At 40.7% G+C, this 6,000-nt stretch overlaps 1 protein-coding gene across 2 annotated transcripts in view; it reads left to right on the top strand.

Moving 5' to 3' along the window:
• Positions 1-225: 225 nt before the first annotated feature.
• Positions 226-6,000, top strand: part of LOC113131502 (actin-binding LIM protein 1) — a 31,435-nt gene continuing 25,660 nt past the window's right edge. For both annotated transcript variants that reach the window (XM_026308820.1, XM_026308818.1), the window contains exon 1: positions 226-243. The gene's annotated coding sequence lies outside the window, so the exon portion shown is untranslated. The remainder of the gene's footprint in view (positions 244-6,000) is intronic.

The raw sequence follows: 6,000 nt of genomic DNA, 5'->3' as shown, positions 1-6,000 counted from the left end.
GTGTGTGTGTGCTAATGTACACAGTATCTGCGAATATGAAGGTTGGCGTGCGCGCGCATGCATGTGTCCTGGCAAAAGCCTGAATAATTGATGAGCAGGGGAAGGAGTGAAATCGCTGTCGGACGGGACAGTTTGTGTGGGAGTGTGTAGAGATGGGGGAAAGGAATACAGTGAGGCAGCAGCCTGGCTACGATGGGCTCTGCAACTACGCCCAAAAAATCACCTCCTGCTTCGGGCTAGATGGTAAGACCTGGGGAAGCAAAGCAGGGGTGTGTGTTTTACTGTGCCATAGGAAGCAGAAACAGAAGCAGCTTCAAAAAATATTCAGGGAGGTATTTTGTCCGCAGTGCAGATTTTTTGTGTGCAGGAATGTCAGTCGTGTTTTCTGAGCATGAATGTGTTGATGTGTGAGTGTGTGGGTAGTTGTGTCAAAGCTTCCACAGAGTAGTTGACTGTTGGAGGGCAGTGCCTCGCTGCAGCAGAGTAGCATGTCCTCTGCTGCTCTCAGGTCCATGTGTCTGTATGTGTGGCTGTAAGAGTGTGTGTCTTTTTGATAATACCTTACGATCACACCGTCGTTTCTCTGGAATTAAACTCTATCTTACTGAATGGAAAAGTGAAGCTGTGCTTATAAGTGAAACCTAAATGAACACAAATTAATTAAACAATATATTGATGTAAATGGCTGTAAACTCAGCCAGCCGACTGTATCTCTGTGCACCCTCTGAGACAGAGGAAATTCATTAAATTTGAAGTGCAGGCCATGCCCGACATCTCCAGACTATAAGGATATTTTATGCTTTGTCATTGTCTGCTGTGTTTTCATAGTGAATATGTACCTCAATGATTTATTTGATTTAATGAGAGAAACTAGATTGCTCTGTTTAGCTTTATCTGTTTGATGAATGTTAGATGTCAACGAGGGTTTTTCTGTCTATTATTCTTTTATGTAAGAGGCAAAAATAGTGCTGCTGAGACTGTCTCGGTCTTACTGTTTCTGTTTTCACTAACTATAATGTTTTAGTCTTTAGTTTTAAACATGCAGGAGTATTGTAGGACTGTCTTGTGTTTGTGGATTTTGCTCAGATTCTTTTCGCATCACACAGGGACACGTTGACTGAACTCATATTTCCTAAGAAAGTGAATACATTTTTGACTCAAGAAGTTCTTAGAAATGTTCAGTAGCCAAATGATGATTATATGGATTTTGTTTGTTAGGAAAACCTTCTGAGAGTTCTCACAGAAATGTATTCACCCCAACATTAGATAGTTTGAAGATTAAAAGCTCACAACATGTCTTCTTACTAAATTTCATCTTCCAAAATCCTATTGCTTTACCCAAAGATTTCACTGGGTAATGGAGAGCCCCTGCTGCCATATCCACTCTGGTGCTGATGCATCTTTTATTTTAAAGGATCCTGCTGATGAATAACAGTGGGGTTGTGCTTTCTTGGCCGCAGAAATGATCCTGCTGTCTGCTGACCTTGTAAAGGACTGGCAGGCTCCCAAGACAATCTTCCCTGAAAGTATGTCTTGGATCACTGTGATGCTGAAATGTCCACCAATGTGCATCCATTTGGTCTCACTGTACCTGAACACACTTTAATGCAAAGCAGATTCACACAAAAACACACATAACGGAATCTAAAATGTGTTCCTAAAGAAACTGCGGTTGCTCAGTGTTAGATATAAATTGTAGCAATCTGATAACAAGGTCTGACAAAAGACAAATACAGGTCTTCATTGGACATATGAATAATCAGCGGTGATGGGGATGAGACACAGTATGTTTACAAACTTCCACCATATATTGGAACAACCTGACGTACCTAACCCCACCCAGAAGATAATCGCAGGCTCGACGTCAGCCCTAAGCTGCTTAAGGCACCAGGCTGGTTGGGTTGAAGACAGTGTAAGCTTCTTTCTGTGTCTCACTACCTGCAGCAGAGTGCTTTGTCATACCTGCTGCCTGCTGTTTGACGTCTCCACCTCAATGTGGACATCAGCACATTTAAAGTGAAAGTTGGAAAAATCCAATCAGGAGATGGTTCCACCTGAGGTCTCATTGGATACTGCTATGATTTAAAGATGACCTGCTGTGAAGTTGCCCATCGGGCTCCTCTGTTTCTGCTAGGTGCCTCTGTAAACGCCCCTTATTCTTGATGTCCAAAGACGACTGGATTTTAGAGCGGACCTGAGCCCGACCCTGGCCAACGTCTACCTGCAGTGCTTCACTCTTCTCTGTGGGACAGTTGAAGGTGAACAAGAAACCATGCCCACTCTGCCCAGTCTCAACAGCCTGGGCAAGCTGTGCAGCTCCAACCGCAGCCACAGTATCAACCGTGTCCGGGTGAAACGCAAGAGCTCCGTCAAGCGCATGTCAATCATTGAGGATGGGCATGTGGCTGAGGTCCTGTACCTCATTCCTAAACAGTACATGGAGCAGCTACCAAACCTCAACCCAAATGATTATTATCTAAGTGAGAGGCTGAATGAAGTCGCTACAGGTAGGACAGTCTAAAAGATATATCCATTTAAAACATTTGTTCACCAGTCTCACAATCCAGTCGTCCAACCTGGCTGAGACTGAGTTGTAATTGCAGCATCAGTCAGTTTGAAAGATGATTGCTTTATCTGTGAGTCAAATACATTGTGTTACTTTGCCATTTTCAATTGAAGCCACATTAACTTTTGTTATTTCTTTTCTTTATTCACTTTCCAGCCCACCCTTCAGTAGTTGTTAAATATGGGGAAAGTCTGGGTCCTGCACTTTGCCTGCTTTTTGCAAGTAAATGTCTGAAAGTAATTTGATCTGTTCATTAGTTGGTTTTAACTGGTTAACAGTGTATTACATCTCTTAAAGGGTTTCACATCTGACCTGTATGTACTTTTAAGAACTATGCACAAGTTATGCAACCATAACTCCCTGACACCAATAAGCCCTACTAATGTCCTAATAGTGTCAAAAATGAATCACTGCATTAACCATAGTTATATAATGCAAACACATATGCAAGGGTGGACCTGCTGCGTTTTGCCAAACAGCAGTACATGAGGAAGCAACATGAGGCTTAGACCTGGATTATACCATGGGCATGTGGACAAATTGAGATTTTTAAACCTTATGTATTCTCTGACTTTATGCCAGACACAGTAGTAAAATCTAATTGCTTGGAACCTAATGGTTTGCCAATATCACAGCAACTTAATCTATTTTCTAGTTTATAAAAATAAAAAAATATTATTTATTTTGATTAATAACCAAAGTTTACTTCCGCAGTCAATGCTAAAATCAGCCACTGTCACAGTCTGCAGCTTATCAGTGAGTTTTGCAGAGGCCATTGACTAGTGTTTAAATGTTTGGGGCTAGAAATGATTCTTCAACTGCTGCGACACTTTCAAACTCACAAAGAAACATCATCGATTTCTTTCAGCCATTACCTTTTCTGGTACTTGTCATGCTGTCACTCTAAACCCAACCAAGCTGAAACACGGTTTCCACACAATAAACAATGGATTCATTTTTTTCCACTTTTTTTTTTATATGGGTGGTACAGTCCACCCACTTGGGGAGCAGCCAAGTGATGTTATCCAAAGGTGATGGAGTATTTGAAACTTCTCACATGAAAATAAGTCACCAGCTCCAACTTCCTGTGGGTTGTGGATAGAAAAATGTGTTTTTTCTTTGAGCAGCCTACAAAAAACAAACAAAGAACCTTGTTTTCCATTTGCCACTGAAGGATGTAGTCAAAACATATTTCTGTGTTGTCAGGGCAGCTACACAACTGGAATGTTAATGTAGCGCAGCACAGGACTGCTGTTCAAAAGGTCCTCACTGTTTTGTAACCCATTTGAAAATAGAAGCAAACTGGTGAAGTGCTTGGCATTACCCAGAGATAGAAAGGCAGGTTTGTCTCTGCCCCAAAGGAGCTGGGGACTTCATCCTGATTATCAGTATTTTCTAACAGCCATGCTATGCATCTGTGGATTTGTAAAAAGAGAGTTGACACATACTTTCCATATGCATTTCTCTCTCTCTCTTTCTCTCTTTCTCTCTTTGTGTGTGTGTGTGTGTGTGTAGTAATTTTACTCCATTCGATAACTGTGCGGTATGGCCACATAAACCTCTTTGGTGTAATGTAAATCTGACCTGATGCATGATAATGTCACTCTGGCTTTACGACAGACTGCTGTAGTCCATAACTGTAAATGAATTGGCATTTATTGCTGTCTGTTCATGCTACACAGGAACACTGCTTAATCTGCACTGGTATGAGGGCTGTGCAGTTCCCTGGGCAGGTTATTAATGGACAGTCAGACATGGATCATCCATAGGTGAGCCAAATACAGTAGAAACCTTTCATCCATGGATAATAGGCTTTGCTGCTCAGGAATTGCTCTTGGCAAGCCTTACGTGGCATGAATATCCAGCCGCTCTTACTGAGATTATTAAAAGAGACAAGATGATAATAGGTCCATTACCCTCAGTAATAGGACATGTTTGTGTTGCATTTAGCAGTTCGTAGCCGCACTGTAAACCCCTTATTTTCTGAATGAGGTGGTTTTTGACCAGCCAACATTTGGAAAACAGCTCTTTTTGAAAAACGTCACAAACGTTTGTTCATCAAAACTCATTATATGTTTCCCTCCATTCATAATAAAAAAAGGGTGGAGTGCTGACGAAAAGTCCACTAACTATTTTTACCGTCTGCCTCACTGGCATGTCTCCATTGCCTGATGAGAAGAAAACGCCCTTGTGGAATCAGATGCACGTTGATGGGTATCCAGCAGGTGGCACAGTTGACACTGCAGTGGATGAATGCATTCTGAATCCATAATGGGCTGCCTGCATCAGCAATTACAGAGGTGGTGCTGATGTAAAATTATTCCCCACCCCCCAGCCATAGAAAGGTAGAGTGAGACTCCAGCATGGGACACATGGATCAGTGGCTGTTTGGTTCCCAGTTGCTACTGGTGGTACATGGCACTTACAAAATCCTGTTTTCTTAGTTCACATGCTGAAGTGTTAGATTGGTCTCCCCGGTAGGCAAATAAGAAACTTAATTATATTGAGAAACACTCTTAGTTATTCTTTTAGTTATATATAAAGAATATAGTATTTGTAAAAAAAATCTGAAATTTGATTGATGTGGGGAGTCATTGAAAGAGGATAGTGGTGATGCAGCAGTTGTCCATATACTAATGTTAAAGTACACTACCTCTGCTGCTCAGGAATTGCTACCAAAGTACCAAAATAAATAAAACCTCAGACTGCATACAAGGAGTGTTTACCTGAGTTGCATTAGAGATCTGCATTAATTTTTCATAGTGCAAATGTTTTTCATCTCCCTAGCAGATTGCAATAATGCTTATTTTGGAACAAATGTATGCTCAGAGAATATGTGTTGAGTCTCTGAAGTAGAGTTGACCAGGAAAGTCAATATCTCATGTGGCCATTTGAATGGCAGTTCATGTAAGAGCTGCCTTGTTTTGCCAGGTCAAGCCAGGAATGCACTCTCCTGCGGTCTCTGTAATTGGATTCCAGAGGATCCACTGGAGATATTAATACAAATCTCATGCTAGAGATCATGGTTAAGTATGACCTTCAACGTTAAATAGTCTCAATTGGCCTTCACATGTAGTTCTCATATAATATATTACCTGCTGGATGTGGTGCAAATATTAACAACCTAAGCTGTCATTCAGATCTGCTGGATAGTACTGAATGGATCAGATTAGATAATCCATAATATCTCTCATTCTTCACACTGAACTATAGATAATATTCTTCTAAATTAACTATTGTTTTAGGAAGCATATGTAAGCTTCAGATAATGTGGTTGATGTTTTATTTATATCTTTTTATTTAATTTATTTTGGTGCTATAACTACTTCCTTTTACAAAGTTACAAATATGAAGTCATTCTTTTACTCCAGTGCTTTATTTTTGATCATTTCAAAGCCAATATATTTTTAAATGGAACCCAGAAGATTCAGTTT

This window comes from Mastacembelus armatus, chromosome 15 (genome assembly GCF_900324485.2).
Source record: "Mastacembelus armatus chromosome 15, fMasArm1.2, whole genome shotgun sequence".
In the NCBI taxonomy this organism is placed as follows: domain Eukaryota; kingdom Metazoa; phylum Chordata; class Actinopteri; order Synbranchiformes; family Mastacembelidae; genus Mastacembelus; species Mastacembelus armatus.
Note: the sequence above shows the minus strand (reverse complement) of the source record. Positions and strands in the feature narration are given on the sequence as shown.